At 37.7% G+C, this 9,357-nt stretch overlaps 1 long non-coding RNA gene across 1 annotated transcript in view; it reads right to left on the minus strand.

The window, feature by feature from the left end:
- The window catches only part of LOC125130009 (uncharacterized), a 71,440-nt gene that overhangs the window by 36,096 nt on the left and 25,987 nt on the right, over positions 1-9,357 (minus strand). The gene's annotated exons all lie outside the window — the stretch shown is intronic.

Here is a 9,357-nt window from a genome sequence, read left to right on the forward strand (position 1 = left end):
GATAATCTTTAGGTCCATCCATGTTGCTGCAAATGGCATGATTTCTTCCTTTTCATGGCTAAGTAATATTCAATTATATACATACTACCTTTTTCTTTATCTGTTCTTCTATCAATGAACATTTAGGCTGCTTCCACAACTTGGCAACTGTAAATAGTGCTGCCATGTAATTTGAGGTTCATGTATCATCACAAATTAAGGTTTTCTCCAGATATATGCCCAGGAGTGGAACTGCTGGATCATATGGTGATTCTACTTGCAGTTTAATAAGCAACTTTCATATTGTTCTCCATAGTGATTGGACAATTTCCATTCCCATCAACAGTGTAGGAGCATTCCTTTTTCTCTGCACCTTCTCCAGCATTTATTGTTTGTAGACTTTTGAGGATGGCCATTCTGGCCAGTTCAAGGTGGTATCTCATTGATGTTTTGATTTCCATTTCTCTGATAAACAGCAATGTTGAGCATTTTTTCTCATGTTTTTTGTTCACATGTGTGTCTTCTTTGGAGAAATATCTATTTAAATCTTTTGCCCATTGTTTTATTGGGTTGTTTGTATATTTTGAAGATTAATCCCTTGTCAACCACATCATTTGCAAATATTTTCTCCCATTCTGTAGGTTGTCTTTTCATTTTGTTTGTTTGTTTGTTTGTTTGTTTCTGTTTCTATGCAAAATTCTTTAAGTTTATTTAGTTAACAAATTAGGCCCTATTTGTTTATTTGGGGTTCTATTTCTATTCTCAAAAGACAGACCCAAAAAGATATAACTCCGATTGGTGTCAAAGAGTGTTCTGCCTGTTTTCTTCTAGGAGGTTTACAGTACCCAGTTTAACATTTAGCTCTTCAATCCATTTTGATTTTACTTTTATGTATGTTTGTGTATGTTACAATTTCATTTTTTTTTCCCATGTAGCTGACCAGTTTTCCCAGCACTACTTATTGGAGAGGTGATCTTTTCTCTACTATACATTCTTACCTCCTTTGTAATAGATTAATTGACTGTAGGTACATAGGTTATTTATGGGCTTTCTATCCTGTTCCACTGAGTATGTATTTCTGTTTTTGTGCCAGTACCATACTGTATTGATGTCTGCAGCTTTGTAGTATTGCATGAAGTCAGGGAGCCTGACTCCTCCACCTCCACTTTTCTTTTTCAGGGTTTCATTGTTCATCCAGGGTCTTTAGTGTTTCCATACAAATTTAAAATATTTTTATCTTTTTCTGTGAAAAATGCCATTGGTGATTTGATAGGGATTGTGTTGAATCTGTAAATTGCTTTGGGTAATATACCATTTTGAAAATATTAATTCTTCTAATCCAAGAACATGGTATATCTTTCCATCTCTTTGTATCATCTTTGATTTCTTTCTTCACCATCTTATAGTTTTCAGAATACAGGTCTTTTGCCTCTTTAGATAGATTTATTCCTGGATATTTTATTCTCTTTTGATGCAGTGGTAAATGGCATAGGTTCCTTGATTTCTTTTTCTGATCATTTGTTGTTAGTGTATAGAAATGCAATTGGTTTCTATGTATTAATTTTGTATCCTGCAACTTTACCAAATTCATTGATGAGCTCTAACAGTTTTCTGGTAGCATCTTGAAGATTTTCTAGTTATAGTACCATGTCATCTGCAAAAAGTGATAGTTTTACTTCTTCCTTTCCTATTTGTATTTCTTTCATTTCTTTTTCTTCTCTGCTTGTCATGGCTAGAATTTCCAAATTTGTATTTGCAACTCAACTTGTATTGGAATTTCCAATACATTTTGTATTTCCAATACAATTTTGTATTTGTACTTCCAATACAAACTTCCAATTTGTATTTCTTTATTTTTCTTCTCTGATTGTCATGGCTAGAACTTCCAAAACTATGTTGAATCATAGTGGTGAAAGTGGACATCCTTATCTTGTTCCTGATCTTAGCAGGAATTCTTTCAGTGTTTCGCCATTGAGAATGCTGTTAGCTGAGCTTTTGTCCTATGTGACATTTATTATGTTGAGATAGGTTCCCTCCATACCCACTTTCTGGATGGTTTTTATCAGTAATTGGTGTTGAATTTTTTCAAAAGTTTTTCTGCATCTATTGAGAGGGTCATAAGGTTTTTATTCTTCAGTTTGTTAATGTGGTGTATCACACTGACTGATTGGTGGATAATGAAAAATCCTTGTGTCCTTGGGATAAATCTTTTGATCATGGTATATTATCCTTTTTTTGTATTGCTGGATTCAGTTTGCTAGTATTTTGTTGAGGACTTTTGCATCTATGTTCATCAGTGATATTGGCCTGTAATTTTCTATTTTGTGATATCTTTGTCTGGTTTTAGTATCAGAGTACTGTTGGGCTCATAGAATGAGGTTGGGAATATTCCTTCCTCTGCAATTTTTTGGAATAGTTTCAAAATGGTAGGTATTAACTCTTCTCTAAATTTTTGATAGAACTTGTAGACAGCATGTATAAGGTCTTGTTTCTGTATCCATTTGGCCAGTCTATGTCTTCTGGTTGGAGTATTTTGTCCATTTACATTTAAGGTTATTATTGATATGTTAGGTTCTTATTGCCATTTTGTTATTGTTTGGTTTTGTTGTTATTGGTCTTTTTTCTTCCCTTCTCTTATTCTCTTCTCTTATGGTTTGATGAATATCTTTAGAGTTGTGTATGGATTGCTTTTTCTTATTTGTGTGTGTATCTATTAGAGTTTTTTGGTTCGCAGTTACCATGAGGTTTTGATATAGGAGTCTATACATATACAATATTGTTTTGTTTTTATTTTTTGTTTATTTTATTGTAATGATCTTTATTTTTTTCCATTATAGCTGGTTTACAGTGTTCTGTCAATTTTCTGTGTACAGCAAGGTTACCCAGTCACACATACATGTATGCTTTCTTATTTCTCACGTTATCATGCTCCATCACAAGTGACCAGACATAGTTCCCAGTGCTATATAGCAGGATCCCATTGCTTATCCATTCTAAAGGCAATAGTTTGCATCTATTAACCCCACTGCCCATCCCTCCCCCTCCCCCTTGGCAACCACAAGTCTGTTCTCTATGTCCATGATTTTCTTTTCTATGGAAAGGTTCATTTGTGCCTTATATTAGATTCCAGATATAAGTGATATCATATGGTATTTGTCTTTCTCTTTCTGACTTACCTCACTTAGTATGAGAGTCTATAGTTCCGTCCATGTTGCTGCAAATGGCATTACTTTCTTCTTTTTTATGGCTGAGTAGTATTTCATTGTGTATATATACCACATCTTCTTAATCCATTCATCTGACAGTGGACATTTAGGTTGTTTCTATGTCTTGGCTATTGTGAATAGCGCTGCAATGAACACAGGGGTGCATTTAGCTTTCTCAAGGAAAGTTTTGCCTGGATAATACCCAGGAGTGGGATTGCTGGATCATGTGGTAGTCCTGTATTTAGTTTTCTGAGGTATCTCCATACCATTTTCCATAGTGGTTGTACCAATTTACATTCTGACCAACAGTGTAGGAGGGTTCCCTGTTCTCCACACCCTCTCCAGCATTTGTCATTTGTAGACTTATTAATGAGGGCCATCTGACCAGCGTGAGGTGGTACCTCAATGCAGTTTTGATTTGCATTTCTCTAATAATCAGTGATGTTAAGCATTTTTTCATGTGCCTGTGGACCATCCATATGTCTTCTTTGGAGAAATGTCTGTTTAGGACTTCTGCCTATATTTCAATTGGCTTGTTTGGGTTTTTTTTGCTTTTGAGTTGTATCAGTTGTTTTTATATTTTGGAGATTAAGCCCTTGTTGGTTGCATCATTTGAAACTATTTTCTCCCATTCCATAGCTTGTCTTTTTGTTTTGTTTTGCTTTTATGGTATTCTTTGCTGTGCAAAAGCTTTTAAGTTGGATTAGGTCCCACTGGTTCATTTTGGTTTTTATTTCTACTGCTTTGGGAGACTGACCTAAGAAAACATGTGCACAGCTGCTGTCAGAGAATGTTTTGCCTATGTGCTCTACTGCAAGTTTTATGGTGTCTTATCCTATGCTTAAGTCTTTAAATGATTTTGAGTTTATTTTTTTGCATGGTGTGAGGGTGTGTTCTAGTTTCATTGGTTTAGATACAGCTGTCCAGTTTTACCAGCACCACTTGCTGAAGAGACTGTCTTTTTCCCACTTTATAGTCTTGCCTCTTTCGTTGAAGATTAATTGACCCCAGGTGACTGGGTTTATTTCTGGATTTTCTGTTCTGTTCCATTGGTCTGTAGGTCTGACAGTTGACAATCTTATTGCATGTCATTTGTTCCTTTTCTCTAGCTGCTTTCAGTATTTTCTCTCTGTCTTTAATTATGGTCAATTTGATTAACTTGTGCTCAGTGTGTTCCTTCTTGGGTTTATTTTATATGCTACTCATTGTGCTTCCTGGATTTGAGTGAGTGGTTCCTTTCCCACATTAGGGAAGTTTTCGGCTGTTATCTCTTCAAATATTTTTCTCTGCCACTTTCTATCTTCTCCTTTTGACACCACTATAATGCAAATGTTGGTGTATTTAAGGTTGCCTTTGAGGTTGTCCCAGAGTTCTCTTAGACTCTCCTCATTTCTTTTCATTCTTTTTTCTTTATTCTTTTCCACATCAGTGATTTCCACCTTGCCTATTCTTCTGCCTCCTATAATCTGCTATTTGTTCCTTCTGGTTAATTTTTTATTTCTCATTGTGGCTTCTTCTTTGTCTTTGGGTGTAGGATATCTTCTTTGGTAGTTTCCATTCTATTTATTGATGATTGTTCACAAGTTAGTTGTAATTTTTGTGTTTTTCTGAGAGAAGGTGAGCTTAAGTCCTTCTGCTCAGCCATCTTGTCCAATCTCCTTGGATTCCTGTGTGTGTGTGTGTGTGTGTGTGTGTGTATCTATCGTAGATCTTTGGTTTGTGATTACCATGAGATTTTTTTTTAATAATTTTTTTATTTTCCCACTGTATAGCAAGGGGGTCAGGTTATCCTTACATGCATACATTACAATTACATTTTTGATATAGTAGTCTCTGTGTGTGTGTGTCGGGTATATGTGTGTGTATGTGTAATAAGTTGCTGATCATTAATTTCAAATGCATTTCAAACATTCTGCATTTGTATTCTCCTCCTCTCATGATTACTGGTTTAGATATCATATTTGTTTGCAGATGATTCCCTACCTTTACTGTACGTTCGCTATTACTGGTAAGACACGTTTATTTATTTATTTATTTATTTATTTATTTTTGCTTGACTCCATTTATATCGTATGTTTGGCATTGTAAAAAAAAAAGTAGATTTAGACATAATTTTTTTGTCTTTTTGCCATTTCTTGGGCTGCTCCCGTGGCATATGGAGGTCCCCAGATTAGGGGTTAAATCAGAGCTGTAGCCACCGTCCTATACCAGAGCCACAGTAACACCAGATCTGAGCTGCATCTGCAACCTACACCACAGCTCACGGCAATGCCAAATCCTTAACCCACTGAGCAAGGTCAGGGATTGAACCCGCAACCTCATGGTTCCTAGTCGGATTTGTTAACCACTGAGCCACGATGGGAACTCCTAGATATAATATTTACATTTGAAAAATGGCACACCTTTTTTTCAGTTATGATGATTATGAGGGGCATCAATTCAATGCAGTTTTTTAATATATATAATGATTTTTATTTTTTCCATTATAGCTGGTTTACAGTGTCCTGTCAATTTTCTACTGTACAGCAAGGTGACCCAGTTACACATACATGTATACATTATTTTTTCTCACATTATCATGCTCCATCACAAGTGACCAGACATAGTCCCCAGTGCTACACAGCAGGATCTCATTGCCAATCCATTCCAAAGGCAACAGTCTGCACTGTTCAACTTGCATGATAATGTGAGAAAAAAAAATTTGGAAGCTCCAGGTGTCTGTGGATTCATCCATTGTGATGGAGTCTCATTCAGTGTATTTGTCTCCCCTAATTTTTTTGGATTGACACACACTTCACCAAGAGTGTTTACTTTCTCACTCGCTTTCACTACTTTGAAAGACTATTGGAGCCTCATAGTCTTATCATAATCACAGGATTATAGTGCAAATCTTAAACTACGTAATACTAGCTCACCTAATGCCTGCATGAGAAGAGGTTTAGATGTCTATCCAGTAAACTGCTGCCTTTTTTTGTCTTGTTTCTTACTTGGAGGTGAAGGGAGTAGAAACTGCTGCTGACAAGTTTGGGGGGGGTTGTTTGTTTGTTTGTTTATTTATTTTTGCTTTTTATGGCCGCACCCGCAGCACATGGAGTTTCCCAGGCTAGGGGTCCAATCAGAGCTACAGCTGCCACCCTACTCGACAGCCACAGCAATGCAGGACCCAAGCTGCATCTGCAACCTACACCACAGCTCATGGCAATGCTGGATCCTGAACCCACTGAGTGAGGCCAGGGATCAAACCCCCAACCTCACGGTTCCTAGTCAGACTCATTTTCACTGTGCCACGACGGGAACTCCTTTCCCTGTTTATTTCTGTGCTCAGAAATATCCAAGGCACTTTTACTTTTTTAAATTAATTAATTTATTTATTTTTTGGTCTTTTTAGGGCCGCACCCATGGCATGTGGAGGTTCCCAGACTAGGGGTCAAATCAGAGCTGTAGCTGCTGGCCTATAGCACAGCTCACGGCAACGCTGGATCCTGAACCCACTGAGTGAGGCCAGGGATTGAACCCAAATCCTCATGGATACTAGTTGGGTTCATTACTGCTGAGCCATGACAGGAACACCTATCCAAGACTTTTGCCTTGTTTTTACACACATTTTGGAGCAGTGGCTACTGTCTCCAATTCCAAAGCTCCCAGACCTAAGAATCTCATCCCTATTGGGCCATTATTCCTTTGTACCCACACATTCCTCTCCTGAAGAACTGCACTCAGATTTCTGAACTGAAAGTGCTTCAAGGGTGAGCTGCTTAGAGTGCTCACCCATCCACAGCTGTAGGCTTTCACCAAACTCTGAGTAGCAGGATGTAAAAATTAAGACTCTTCCTCTCAGAATTTTCATTACACCCGAAGCTGAGGACACTAGGTGACACATAAGCACAATTTCTGAAGTTAGATGGTAGACCATTTTTTCTGGAGTTAAATCATTAGGAAATGAAGAAAAGTTCACTTCGGTTCAATCAAGCTTTGTTGACCACCTTCAGGTTAGGAACCCATGTTAATCACTCATCCTTTTCTAATATTACACTTGCAGAGTAAGAATTATGGAATAGAATTTTTTAAAAGTACTTCTCCTGAAGCAATTACAAACAATGCAAGCTGGAAGTAAGACTCCAAATTTACGTTCCCCCTTTGCACATAATAACATATGTCATGGTTTAGAGCCAGGCATAGCTAAGTGGTGCTACTGTCTTCATCTCAAAACACATATCTTTATTCACAATAACGAAAAGTTAACGAAAACACAAGAGAGGAGAACAAGACAGCCAGTACAAGACCAAGAGTGAGAGAGAAAAAAGAGAAATGTCTTGAATCCAGGTAACTTAGCACAGATTAAGTTTATTTGGCTTTAGGTCATGTGCCGTCTCCCCCTAAATCAATCTCCACGGATCAGGAATTCCCGGGCCATGGTAATTGTCCCAGCTTGGGTTCATGCCTTGAATCTGCCAAGGTTAGCCTCAGGATTCTAGAAATATCTGTCCCTGATATTGTTGCATATACTTTTTTTTTTCCCCACTGTACAGCAAGGGGGTCAGGTTATCCTTACATGTATACATTACAATTACATTTTTCCCCCAGCCTTTCTTCTGTTGCAACATGAGTATCTAGACAAAGTTCTCAATGCTATTCAGCAGGATCTCCTTGTAAATCTATTCTAAGTTGTGTCTGATAAGCCCAAGCTCCCGATCCCTCCCACTCCCTCCCCCTCCCATCAGGCAGCCACAAGTCTCTTCTCCAAGTCCATGATTTTCTTTTCTGAGGAGATGTTCATTTGTGCTGGGTATTAGATTCCAGTTATAAGTGATAACATATGGTATTTGTCTTTGTCTTTCTGGCTCATTTCACTCAGTATGAGATTCTCTAGATATTCCATGTTCCTGGATTGGGAAAATCAATATTGTAAAAATGGCCATACTACCCAAAGCAATCTACAGATTCAATGCAATCCCTATCAAATTACCCATGACATTTTTCACAGAACTAGAACAAACAATCCAAACATTTATATGGAACAACAAAAGACCCAGAATCGCCAAAGCAATCCTGAGAAACAAAAACCAAGCAGGAGGCATAACTCTCCCAGACTTCAAGAAATACTACAAAGCCACAGTCATCAAAACAGTGTGGTACTGGTACCAAAACAGACAGAAAGACCAATGGAACAGAATAGAGAATCCGGAAATAAACCCTGACACCTATGGTCAATTAATCTTTGACAAGGGAGGCAAGAACATAAAATGGGAAAAAGAAAGTCTATTCAGCAAGCATTGCTGGGAAACCTGGACAGCTGCATGCAAAGCAATGAAACTAGAACACACCCTCACACCATGCACAAAAATACACTCCAAATGGCTGAAAGACTTAAATATACGACAGGACACCATCAAACTCCTAGAAGAAAACATAGGCAAAACACTCTCTGACATCAACATCATGAATATTTTCTCAGGGCAGTCTCCCAAAGCAATAGAAATATGAGCAAAAATAAACCCATGGGACCTCATCAAACTGAAAAGCTTTTGCACAACAAAGGAAACCCAAAAGAAAACAAAAAGACAACTTACAGAATGGGAGAAAATAGTTTCAAATGATGCAACTGACAAGTGCTTAATCTCTAGAATATATAAACAACTTATACAACCCAACAGCAAAAAAGCCAATCAATCAATGGAAAAATGGGCAAAAGACATGAATAGACATTTCTCCAAAGAAGATATACAGATGGCCAACAAGCACATGAAAAAATGCTCAACATCCCTGATTATAAGAGAAATGCAAATCAAAACTACCATGAGATATCACCTCACACCAGTCAGAATGGCCATCATTCATAAATCCACAAATAACAAGTGCTGGAGGGGCTGTGGAGAAAAGGGAACCCTTCTGCACTGTTGGTGGGAATGTAAACTGGTACAGCCACTATGGAGAACAGTTTGGAGATACCTTAGAAATCTACACATAGAACTTCCATATGACCCTGCAATCCCACTCTTGGGCATCTATCCGGACAAAACTCTACTTAAAAGAGACACGTGCACCCGCATGTTCATTGCAGCACTATTCACAATAGCCAGGACATGGAAACAACCCAAATGTCCATCGACAGATGATTGGATTCGGAAGAGGTGGTATATATACACAATGGAATACTACTCAGGCATAAAAA

The sequence above is a fragment of the Phacochoerus africanus genome, chromosome 6 (genome assembly GCF_016906955.1).
Source record: "Phacochoerus africanus isolate WHEZ1 chromosome 6, ROS_Pafr_v1, whole genome shotgun sequence".
Lineage (NCBI taxonomy): Eukaryota > Metazoa > Chordata > Mammalia > Artiodactyla > Suidae > Phacochoerus > Phacochoerus africanus.